Here is a 13,205-nt window from a genome sequence, read left to right as displayed (position 1 = left end):
TAGGTCTTTTGTTATTGTTTTGATTGAGAGACTCCTAGTGGCTGAAGTTACATGTTGTACTTTTGAGTACATTTATTTTTCATATACTAACTGCAATCTTCATTATAACAATTATCATGTGTTTAGAGAGCGTGATGCTGCAGCTCCTTTCTTGTGGTGCTTCTATAAAACAAATAATTGTGCATACACACACACACACACACACACACACACACACACACACACACACACACACACACACACACACACTCTCCCCTCCTGTCCTTCACCTCTCCCTCTCCGTTGATAATGTAATTCGTATTGTTTCCTCCCACCAGATGTGGTCTGCATCTGTCTCCCTGCAGGGACGGTTAACTGCTGAATGGAGGGTTGGACAGGAGCAGCTGAGCAACAGCGTTTTCTCATCTGTCTCACAGCTGCATTGCCCGACTCTCTCTCTCTCTCTCTCTCTCTCTCTCTCTCTCTCTCTCTCTCTCTCTCTCTCTCTCTCTCTCTCTCTCTCTCTCTCTGAAGCCAGTCTTTCCATAAAGCTGCTTTATGAAATAATGGAAAGTAAATAGAAGGAGCAGTTGGATATAAATCACATTGTGGTAAAACTATTGACTTGTAACTAGTTATTGCTGAAGCAGAACTAGTTAGTACGACCACGCCCCTTTTCCCCCTGGTCAAAAACCCACTAACACCTGACTCTGCAGTAGACACAGGAATTTATTGGCTACAGCTCTGGTAGTGATGGAAACATGACACCTAGGTGAACATGCTAATTTCAGAATTTTCTTTAATTTGTCAGTCTAGGTGCTGATGTTGCGCCTTTTCTGGCTTGATGTTACGGCATTCAACTCCTGGGGGTTGGCACGGTGTATAAATTGGGTACTATTGTCAGAGATTATATTGAAATTAAACACAGGATGATTTATTGTGCGTTCCAAACATTGATGCTCTGGGTTTGACCGGGTAGATGTTGAATATATTATTCTTACAGAAGTTAAGTCACCATTATATTTTATTAAATGTTTTGCCGTCTTCCTGTCTCACTAATTAGATTTTAGAGATGTATGGTGTTGAATTGAAACAAGAAAATGTTCTACCAATGTCAAACAGTCATACAGGTTCTTATTCATTATGTGTTCAAGGGGAATCGTGAGGCACAATAACAAACTAATAAGAAATGAAGACTCAATGGGTTATATTGTATTCATTATAAGAATGTAGTTAATTGATTTAGTTGAGAATTTCATCCCCAGATTGTTCAATTGAGATGTAAGGTGAAAGTTTTTAACAACTACTTTTAGTTTGTCGTACTTTCATGACATTTTCTACCACAACCACCAGCCCCTGCTGTGTTTTCTTTCCTGAAACAATCATCAAATGTTGACAAGTGTCACTTTGAGGCTCATACTAAAGTCGTCCTGTATCTTGTGTCATGTCTTTATCCGACATGGCAGCGAAACCTCGTCTTCCTCCGCTCCTCTCGGTTTTTATCACTTCCCCTCCGTCTCCTTATCAGGCCTGAATGTCAACAGTAGGTCAGAGGCAGAGGGGCTTTTCCCCAAGGCCTCTAATCTCATCACAGACGTACCACGGCACACGGCCCAGCACTGCATGTGTGCTGTTCACGGATTTAAAAAGGCATCAGTGACAGCACACACACACACACATACATGTATATATATATTTAACTATTTAGGATTACCTTGTTGGTCAAATAGAACTGCAAACAATGTTAGTTTTCAGTATTGACTCATCTTTTGGGTATTTTAGAAACAACTGCAGGTCTATAATGTGTCGATGTGTCAGGTAACAGTGAAGCATCCCAACATTATAATTTCCCAAAGCACAAGGTGACAGCTTCAGTTTGTGATCGATACAGAAAACAAAAATATGTTAAATGTACTCGACCGAAAACATTGAAAGGCAGCAAATCCTCACATTTGTACAAAGTAAATTGTGAAAATGTCTGGACTTCAGTGCTTGTCTATTTGTTTCACATTCCCTTAGTCCACAATATGAATTTATTACGGCCACATAACAAGTAGATATGTAGATACACAGTAGGTTATTGGGTCTTTGCAGGTTAATTAAGAGAAGTGAGATATTCGTCTCCTGTTCCTAAGTCTCACTCCGTAGTTTTATGACACAGACACAGTTTCGTTGGTTTGAATGAGCAGAGGACAAAAGTACTTTTCTTCTATTCAGTCCCTCCTCTGTCTGGTGAAGGTTACAAGAAGCAGGAAGCTGTTACATGACCACAACTACCTGGCAGCATCAATCTGAGAAGGTCTTAATCTTAAGAACCTCCTCGCCCGAGCTGTGTGAATGCCTCCAAGCTATGCCAGCAGCTCCCAGCCTCACCCTCACCCTCTCTCTCTCTCTCTCTCTCTCTCTCTCTCTCTCTCTCTCTCTCTCTCTCTCTCTCTCTCTCTCTCTCTCTCTCTCACACACACACACTTTCCCTGTCTCTCTGAGGAGAAGCTGGCAGTCAAACAGTCGGCTCATTCAGAGCAGAGATGGAAAAAGAGAATCACACTTGGGGAGTGTTCAGCAGCGTTGATGACTAGGCTGTAGTCACCAAGACACAGCGCCGCTCATTGGCTTTAACATATATTCCCAACAACTGCATACTCCCACTTTTCTATCTCTGATTCTCACCAGTGACTTTGGAGAATCTTTTTGCAATTTTAAGAATACATGCACCAGGTTATAAAGCAGTGGTGTCAGATGTTACAAGTGTGAGTCACAGAGGATGCTCGTACAAAATGGCTCTTGCTGCTGGTAGCGGCAGTAGCACACAACAATGAGACACAGACCTGAGCATTCATTCTACAATTTATTCAGGAACACTGTGAATAATCAGGGGACGTGGAAAACGCCTCAGGTACAGTTGTTCAATTCAGTCCTGTCTTTGTTATAATCCCAGCGTGCAGCACATTCACAAACAAGAATATGCACAGAAAAGCTATACTACATAATACTGTAACGCTCGCTGACAATACATAATAATGAATGTCACACTGTAGCTGCGGCCGTCAGGCCTCTGGAGCACGGATGTAAAAGTGCTTCAACAGCAGCTGGAATAAAGCAGAGCAGCAGGAATCAGCAGAAACTGGAGCCTGAGGAGACATGAAAAATATTCACCTGATGACACACAACAAGGTTTATTTGTTTTTTTTACAAAATTACTACAATTGCTAATAGGCTGGTTTCTCCTTATTGTTCCAGTGGATCCACTTAAAGAGCTGTTTGCAATTAACTTTAATCTTGTCTGTAGCTTTTAATAAGGCAAGTTCCTTTTCACGTGGAGCCAAGAAGATTGTGTGATATTGAAACTGAGCGCTGCTGCAGGACGACGTAACGCTGCCGCTCTTTTTAATACTTACACTACCGTTCAAAAGTTTGGGGTCACCCAGACAATTTCGTGTTTTCCATGAAAACTCACACTTTTATTTATCAAATGAGTTGCAAAATGAATAGAAAATATAGTCAAGACATTGACAAGGTTAGAAATAATGATTTTTATTTGAAATATTAATTTTGTTCTTCAAACTTTGCTTTCGTAAAAGAATGCTCCATTTGCAGCAATTACAGCATTGCAGACCTTTGGCATTCTAGCTGTTAATTTGTTGAGGTAATCTGTAGAAATGTCACCCCACGCTTCCTGAAGCACCTCCCACAAGTTGGATTGGCTTGATGGGCACTTCTTGCGTACCATACGGTCAAGCTGCTCCCACAACAGCTCAATGGGGTTGAGATCTGGTGACTGCGCTGGCCACTCCATTACAGACAGCATACCAGCTGCCTGCTTCTTCCCTAAATAGTTCTTGCATAATTTGGAGGTGTGCTTTGGGTCATTGTCCTGTTGTAGGAGGAAATTGGCTCCAATCAAGCGCTGTCCACAGGGTATGGCATGGCGTTGCAAAATGGAGTGATAGCCTTCCTTATTTAAAATCCCTTTTACCTTGTACAAATCTCCCACTTTACCAGCACCAAAGCAGCCCCAGACCATCACATTACCTCCACCATGCTTGACAGATGGCGTCAGGCACTCTTCCAGCATTTTTTCACCTGTTCTGCGTCTCACAAATGTTCTTCTGTGTGATCCAAACACCTCAAACTTTGATTCGTCTGTCCATAACACTTTTTTCCAATCTTCCTCTGTCCAATGTCTGTGTTCTTTTGCCCATATCAATCTTTTCTTTTCATTGGCCAGTCTCAGATATGGCTTTTTCTTTGCCACTCTGCCTAGAAGGCCAGCATCCCGGAGTCGCCTCTTCACTGTAGACGTTGACACTGGCGTTTTGCGGGTACCATTTAAAGAAGCTGCCAGTTGAGGACCTGTGAGGCGTCTATTTCTCAAACTAGAGACTCTAATATACTTGTCTTCTTGCTGAGTTGTGCACCGGGGCCTCCCACTTCTCTTTCTACTCTGGTTAGAGCCCATTTGTGCTGTTCTCTGAAGGAAGTAGTACACACCGTTGTTGGACATTTTCAGTTTCTTCGCAATTTCTCGCATGGAATAGCCTTCATTTCTAAGAACAAGAATAGACTGGCGAGTTTCACATGAAAGTTCTCTTTTTCTGGCCATTTTGAGAGTATAATCGAACCCACAAATGTGATGCTCCAGATACTCAACTAGCTCAAAGGAAGGCCAGTTTTATAGCTTCTCTCACCAGCAAAACAGTTTTCAGCTGTGCTAACATAATTGCACAAGGGTTTTCAAGGGTTTTCTAATCATCCATTAGTCTTCTAAGGCGATTAGCAAACACAATGTACCATTACAACACTGGAGTGATAGTTGCTGGAAATGGGCCTCTATACACCTATGTAGATATTTCATTAAAAACCAGACGTTTCCACCTAGAATAGTCATTTACCACATTAACAATGTATAGAGTGTATTTCTGATTAATTTAATGTTATCTTCATTGAAAAAAACAGTGCTTTTCTTTGAAAAATAAGGAAATTTCTAAGTGACCCCAAACTTTTGAACGGTAGTGTAATTGTTTCTCTTCTCTGGGGAAACGTTTGCGTGAGGTGTTCAGGGTGTTGATAAAGCGTCATTTAGAGACACGTAATAGTTTGCAATCCAGTACTCCAGCCTTGAAAGAAGTTAGAGCTAAAAATGATTAGATGGTTATTTGAGAATAAATTATAATTTCACTTTGTTTAGAGACAAAACAAAATAATTGCCATACAAGAAAAGCTTGTCTTTGTGAAGCTGGTGTTGCATTTTTGTTGCATTTCTCTAAAATTGGTGGTCATTAAGCAGTGTCATGTCAGATTGTGTTATACTGTTATTTGCATTATACCTATGCACTGACTCTCTGTACTCTTTACTCTGTGATACCTCAGCTCAGGGCTCCTGCTCCAGCCCAACAGGGAGAGACTCAGTTCTGCAGTTTGCAGGTGCAGATTGTGCAGGGCTCCATGATATTGTATCCACCCTCTGCATAGTGATGAGAGGAGACTGGTACAGGGAAAACTCCTGTGAGGTTTTCACATCATATTCACACACAGTCCTGCGGTGTAGGCCTCAGCCCTGAAGCTGGATTTATTCCTACAAGCGGCCATGATATAGTAAGAGCGGCCTCGTGTCGCATATGGAAGCTGGAAGCTGGAGGAGACTTGCTTTTTCACTGTCACTGTTGCTCCTTCAGAAAACACATTCACTCCTCACTGAGCAGCAATCTTGAATGCAAAGTGGGGCTGTCAGGGCGGAGAGAGAGAACTCGCCTCATTATCGTCAGCCTCTTAGAGAGAGAGAGCGAGAGGGAAGCACGCAGGGTGAGCACCGCGAGACTTCTGGAGGCTTTCTAAGAAATCTGTGTAAGAACGTGATCTGCAGTGTATCACAGAACGGTTGGAAACGGTTAGGACCTGCTGTAAAGACGGATATTATAACCGAGGCTGTTAACATGAACAAACACATGTTGGAGCATGATGAGACAGAGGGGGGGATATGTTTCCAAACCCAGGAGGAACAGATGTCAGGAAAGCCAGTGAATAGTTTGGATCATGGTAAAATATTGAAGCGCTGATGCCAAACACTTTGACACTATGATAATTATGTTATGTTTTCGATAAAGCCAGAGACACCACATTGTTCAGCATCGACATGAAGTGGCTTATAAGGGTTGTGCTTGTTATTATGTGAATCCAGATTGTAGTGTATGTATGATCCAGTGGATGTTAGCCCTCAGTTAGAGCAGGATTTAATGGGCTGTTCATCTCTGTTATGTCATTAGATGGAAGAAACTGACATGTTTGTCCTTGAGGCTGGATGAAACCATCTGAACAGGGAGGGAAAGGTAAAGAGGAAGGATGATGCAAACGCTCGTTCGCTGGAGACGTCTCCGCGCCGGCGTCAGCTTGTGGCCGGAGGCATTATGTTTGTGGGTTTGTCCGTCTGAACCCCGTTGTGAACACTAAACATGAGAACATTTAATTTTTAACAAAACTGTTCATTTGCTCAAATGTGAAGCTTTGCTGCTTTTCTCTATCTCTGTCATTGGGCTCTGGTAAACTTTGTCATTTTTCAAGATTATCTGACATTCTATTGGACTAAATAGACCAAAAAGATAACGGGTGGATTAATCATTAGCTGCTGAGGACATATTGTCTTTTATTTTTCAAATTCAAACACCTGATATTCAATTTTATTGCATATGCTAAGGAGGTTATGTTTTCACCCCTGACCTTAAAGGGGACATAGCATGCAAATTCCACTTTGTTAGTGCTTCTACAGGTTAATGTGGGTATCTGGCATGTCTACCAACCCAAAAACTCTGGGGAAAAAACACTCGCGCGTTTTGTTATAGTTCCTCTAAGTCAGAAACGTCATGCTTGAGTGACTCGATTGAGCTTCCTGGGTTTTGTGTCGTAACAAGGCACTGGAAGTATCCCTACATGGTCTTGGCCCACCCCCCACCTCATCCCCCCCCGTCCCCCCACACTCATTATGCCGGGTTTACACCGGACGCAGCGAGGCTGCGAGGCAGCGCAGCGCCGTTCCCAAGCGGGCAGCCGCCTGGCTGTTCCCACGGGACGAGCATTTCTCCGCTGGTCAGCCCGCGATTCACTCACATGTGGCATTTGTCTGGATCGTTGGGACTGGGAGGCTGCAGCAGTTGCTCGGGCGCAACCGCTCGCTCTCCCGTGCGTGAGCTGGAATTTGTGTCAGCGCCACACAGCCAGCAGTGTGGAAGACTTCCGCAGTGTTCAGCACTACTGTAACACCGGCACAAACACACAGAGCACCCCCACTCGTTACACCGGGTTTACACCCGACGCGGAAGCGCCGCTGCGAGGCAGCGCAGCGCCGTTCTCAAGCGCGCAGCCGCCTGGCTGTTCACACGGGACGTGCATTTCTCCGCGCTGGTCAGCCCCATAGACTGTATATATAAGGTCAGCCCGCGATTCTGCTTTCTCCGCTTGTTGTTGTACCCGTTGAATGTTGGGGTTCGGGGGTAAATGATGGTCTTCATAGCCCCCCCCCCCCCCCCCCCCCCCCCCCCCCCCCCCACCCCTCTCTTTCTCTCTCTGTCTGTCTGCTTGTGTGCTTGTAGTGGATGGGCAGAGGGGGACATTTAATTATGTGATTGGGAAAATTAAAACTCCAGGACAACAGAAGGGGAATACAAAGTATGGGATGCATATTTGATCATTTATATCATATAAAATATGTAATTTATATCGTTTAAAATCATGGGGGGAGAGGGGGGAGGGGGGAGCTGGCTCATTAGCATTTAAAGGAACAGGCACTCAAAACAGGTCACTCTGTGGAGGGCTGTTTTAAATGATCCTTGTGGTATTTTGACCAAAGTATGTTACAGACATTTCATTAAGACCCCAAGGAACCATATCAACTTGTGGTAAAATGGGCATGCTATGTCCCCTTTAAGTTTGTTAGTTGGTTTGTTTGTCAGCAAGATTACAGTCAAACAACTGAACGGATTTCCATGAAACTTGGTGGAATGAGTGAAGAACCCACTAAATGTTGAGCGTTTTTCAACATTTTCAGTTTCCTTAGGGAATAATTCATGGATCTTGATGGACAAGAATCAGACACATTTAAGGAAGGGATATCTATGAGTGTGTGAAATTTGGTGCAGCTTGATTGAATTTAAGAGGACTAGGAGGTTTGTGCTCTACTGAGTACCATACAATAGTGAATGTAGTTTTCTATCACGTATGTTAAAACACTCTTCATCGTCACCTTTCTGCCGTATCCCTGGTGGACTCAGCCATTTTGGGAGCGTAATAAAATATTTACTTTCCTCTGATTGATTTGAGCCAAGACCTGGATTAGAGGCTTCTTGGGAAAACCAGTCGTGCATTTTTATTCCTGAGGGTTTTGCAAACAGCACATTTCAGCCTGTGTCTCTTTCATCATCCCTTTTGTCCCCCTTTCATCCTGGTCTGTCTCACATCTCACCTCACCATTCTCTCCAAACTGCTCCTCATGCTGCCGTCCTTTGTGTTGTGTTACGCGTGTGTGTGTTTGTGTAATGCATACAAATATACGACACTATGACACGGTTTTCTGTCTCATCAGGAAAAAAAAAGACACTATTGGATCCAGGTGTCAAAACAGGGAGACAGACGCTTTGTTAAACTCGCATCCTCCTCTTCCTCGCGCAGCCTCTCAGCCAACCACTGCTGCTCTAAATATTAATGAGGAATAATTTTTGAATTAATGGCCAGAGACGATGACATCGGTGAAAGGAGGCTGACCAGTGATTGTAATTAACATTTAAACAGAATCTTTCAGAGGAGCTGTATGAATCACGCCTGCTGCAGCGCCGTGTCTTTTTGTTGTGGCTGTTAAGTAGAAGGGAAATGAAACATGGCTCAGCGAGTCGTTATTTCTCTGTGCACAGGCAGCATGAGATTTCTATTGAGGTTTTTTCCAAGCCCAGTTTCATTCGTTTAATAGAAAAAACTACAGTTTAGATCATTTCTTTCAGGACTAAATTTAGCGAGAGTTTTTCATTTCTAAAGTTCAGGTCAGGATAGAGAAATATTTTGATATTCTAACAACAATAATTGTCAGCTTGAACTTGAGAGAATATAAACAAGTACTATGATAAACAAATAAAAGCTCTTTTCTTACATCAAGAATTTTTTTTATGGCTTCACTTCAACTGTATAACCTGACTTCATGTAGGCAATATTTAACAATTTATTTACAATATTCAGTCTTCATCAATCAATTCTTTTCATCAACTCATTACACAAGTAAAACCTTTTGATAAGAACCATTAGCGGCAGAAAAATAAACCCTTGTCCCGTGTCAGTGACTTTTGTGGACAAACATTACATCATTCAGTATACGTATATAGATATACTGTATGTCATATCTATATATACTGCAGGGTATTTCTACTTAAAGGTAGTTACTCATGGTGATCACGTGTACGAGTCAGATGCACAGATCCGAGTGACGTCTTAGTCCGAAGATATGCCTGTTGTTTATTCACACCTTTGAACTTGATGCATCGTGAGCGTAATTGGTCACATGTTCCACTAGAGGGCACACCCCAAAACTCAGACCATAAAGAACTTGGTTTGCTTTTTGTAATTAAGAAACATGGCCACAGCTGAGGTCACGTGCTCCCCCTACGGTTCATGTGCATATTGCATCTTAGCAGAGGATAAGCACAACTGAAAAGAACTCAGGATCCACCAGGCAGCCATATAGTTAAAAGCATGTGACCTCAGGTGGATGGGCATTGTTTACATTTAGTTTCTTTAGTGTGTGCATTATAATGTTTGTAGCTGGATGTTTTCCCCTCATACCCATGAACATAAATTGTTGTGATGAGGACGATATAGATCCAGGGGGGAACCTCCGCCAGTTCATTTCCCCTGAATCACACCTCAGACTTAACAACCTGTTCATCAGCCAGAAGAAGATGGCTGTTTGCCTCTCCGGCAGCATCTGGGTGAACACGCTGACATGTTTGTCACCTTGAGGCTTTAATTCTAAAGTGTTGGAGTGAAACACGCTGCAAGAGCCAAGTGTGTGTGTGTGAGTGTGTGTGTGTGAGAGAGAGAGAGAGAAATTAGGATTGACAACAGGAAGCAGCCACATCCCATTCCTCTCCTCTGTCAAACCTCCCATTCTATCTGCGTTCACACGACTGCAGATTTCTCTTTTCCGTCTGTTGCTTTAGTCTCTGCAGTGTTTTTTCTCTCACGCTCTTTGTAGCTGTTCGCCTTCTCTTTTTTTTTTTTATCAGCTCCAGTTCTCCTTTTCTCCTCCCCTTTATTTCCTGTCTAACCATTTTTGCGACATCTCTTGGGAGATTTTCTTTTTCTTCTCTTCCCTGCTGCCCACCTTCCACCATGTATTTTATTTCATCTCCCTGATTCCCTTCCTTCTCCGTGAGGAATTTCACATATGCAGGATGAGGTTACTTCAGTTCAGTGGTTAGACGGCCAGGCCGTCTGGTTCATCTGTGTGTTTCTTCCTGTCACGGAGGAAATGGAGGTAAAGGGTTTCCTGTGTTGCTTCCAACATGTGGGTGTCTCTGTCTCCAGTAACAACAGAAACCTGCTACAGTTAGATTTAAAATAGATTAAGACAAATTATGGATATGAGAACATTTAAATGCCAAAACGGAAATGGTCTAATTAAGAGCACATCCAAGCCAAGCTCAACAACTGCTCCTTCAAGGACTCACGAGGAAGCTGTTTGAAGGCTGAACTACTCTCTATTCACACTGTTCTCTGTTTATTAACTTGAATAATGAGCAACCATTGCTTCAGGCTGCTTCATTATACATCACATTAGGTGCAGCTCTAAATATTAAACCAAAATAAATTTGACTTTTATATTGGGGGAAAAAAGTTACTCGTTTACCTTTTTCATCAATTCCCACCATACGTTTGTTTTCAACAAGTCTCTTCTGGCTCACAGATAATTCACTGCCTCCTTTTCTCTCTGATCCAGTGCTTCAGTTGTGGCACTTTACTTCAAAGATAGATCTTTTCATTATTTACACAGTTACAAACTGAAACTGATCCGACACGTTCACATTTCTGCAGATATTTACACTACATCCATAGAAATAGTTCAATAACAGAATCCATATTTTTGTCACTCTTTCACCTTTAGATTGTTGATGATGTAAAACAGCCTGAGACAATAAGGAGTTATAACACAAGCTTTACTCTCCCTCCTCCTGTTCTTCATCTCCAGTCAGGACAGTCAGTGTCAGATGGATGTTGAAATGTCCTTTTCCAGAAGAGGAGAGCAGAGTTTACTGTCTGGTGAGGATTAGATGCACAGAAGATCTTGATATCTTAAACAAACACTTTCTTTAGGTTCTCTCTGTAGATTTCCACAACGAGAAGTGTCACCTCAGTGGAGACTGTCTTCTTTAATGGGCCTGTTTCAATCTTTTTACATGACTCAATGAGCCCAGTGTAGATAAAAATAATGTTATACCACATTATGAGCAATTACCAAGAGAGAAGCTCTGAACAAGATTGATCCCAGAAGGGAAGAGGAGACCTAATGGACACTTAATTGTCATATCATTTACTGACACACTGATTATTTACTCACAGATATGAAGGCACGTCTGCTTCCGCTTCTCCCGACACTCACCTGGGTTCATTTCGGAGTTGTATTTTTGTAATCTTTGCCTGAAGATGAGGAAAGTTAACTGTGCCAGACACCAAACTATTTTTATCGCAGAATGTCCCCGTTTCAAGAGCATTTACTTTGAGCGCTGGTACCGTTTTGAGATGATTCTGGATTGTGTAACAGCCGTAAGTAAAGTATTTTACAGTGGGTGTTGCATTAAAACATCCCTCAATCAGCCTCCTTCACACAGCATGTCGAAAACAAATGCGTGTGCGAGAAGCTGTGTATAAGCACCTTATTTCATGAAGATGTTGGAAATACAAAATGAAGAAATGATCATTTCAAACTGGATGAACACAGATTTTCATTCCGCTCTCTGCAGTGACTCTCTGAACCCTGTAAAGGCTCCTTTGGCTTTGTCAAGGTCAGACGACTGGATCGCCTTGCTAATCTCTGCTGACTGCATTGTTCGGCCAGCGGAGGCTCAGGCCGTTTTTTAGCACACAAACATAGACACACAAAAGAAAAAGAGAAAAGACTCGAGGACGTCTGCAGCTTCTGGGAATTGTAGGAGTCCCACGTGGAGGCAATTCCACCTTAGGCATGAAAAATATAAAGGAAAGGAGAAGGGATGTGAGACTTTGTGTTGGGTGGAGACAAGATATGAACGTGAAAAGGCGTCTAGATGTGAAAAGTAATGTTATTAGGAGAATTGTAGAGATAAATCATCAACATTTAGAATATTTGTTTAGTTATTAGAGCCTGACTGATCAGTTGGCTGTAAAATATCTCAGTTACATTTCTTTGTCATAAGGGTTCGATGGGGATTAATAACCTTAGGGTGGAAAAGAGGAGCCACACGGAAGACGCTAACACGGTTTTTAACTTTGAAAGACGATGAGATTCGAGAGCGTTTAGCGTTAATGGCCGAGGCCGCTGTCTTTGAGCTGGGAATGAAAGCACGCGATGTCCGCAGCTGAATTTATACGTCATGTTCTGCCTCCTGCTGCTCTACCAAGACGCCGCCCTTCACCTGAGTTGTTCCAGACACATTCATGTTGTCGTGAACGTGTCTGACCCGAACAATCTCCTGTTGTGTTCTTCATATGTTAAAGACAAACTCTCAGGTAAAGTTTATCTGCATCCCATTGAACATCTGTTTATTTCTCCCTGCACCAGATGTCACTGAGGTAAACTACAACATTATCTGTGGGAGCAGTTTGACTGATTTGAGCTTTCACCAGGTTGAGGCCAGTTTCCATTATTACAGAAGCTGCTCATTGGTGCTGGACATCAGCGACTTCTTCTACAATTCATAATCCAAGCTTAAATGTATTGACTTGATGTGATCAGACTAATTCCATCTGAACATTCAGGAACGTTTATGGCCAGAACATTGATCTGGATAATCATGAACACGCTGTTTATTCAGACGACACAAACAGAATGGCTGCAGGGAAAGATGGCTGCAGACAAACCCTAACGTTTCCTGACATCCTGGTTTGTTTGCCTCTGTATCTGAGTAGCACACTGTCCCTTAGAAGGATGAACTTAGCCCTCCTTTGCCTGCGGTATAAATATCCAGCTGCTCTCTCACCATCCAGTTCTTTGCTCT

At 42.6% G+C, this 13,205-nt stretch overlaps 1 protein-coding gene across 4 annotated transcripts in view; it reads left to right on the top strand.

Annotated features, from left to right (window-relative positions):
- fbxo41 (F-box protein 41) overlaps positions 1-13,205 on the top strand; it is a 44,691-nt gene that overhangs the window by 16,380 nt on the left and 15,106 nt on the right. The window lies entirely within an intron of this gene.

The sequence above is a fragment of the Hippoglossus hippoglossus genome, chromosome 1 (genome assembly GCF_009819705.1).
Source record: "Hippoglossus hippoglossus isolate fHipHip1 chromosome 1, fHipHip1.pri, whole genome shotgun sequence".
Lineage (NCBI taxonomy): Eukaryota > Metazoa > Chordata > Actinopteri > Pleuronectiformes > Pleuronectidae > Hippoglossus > Hippoglossus hippoglossus.
This window is presented reverse-complemented; position numbering and strand designations above follow the sequence as displayed.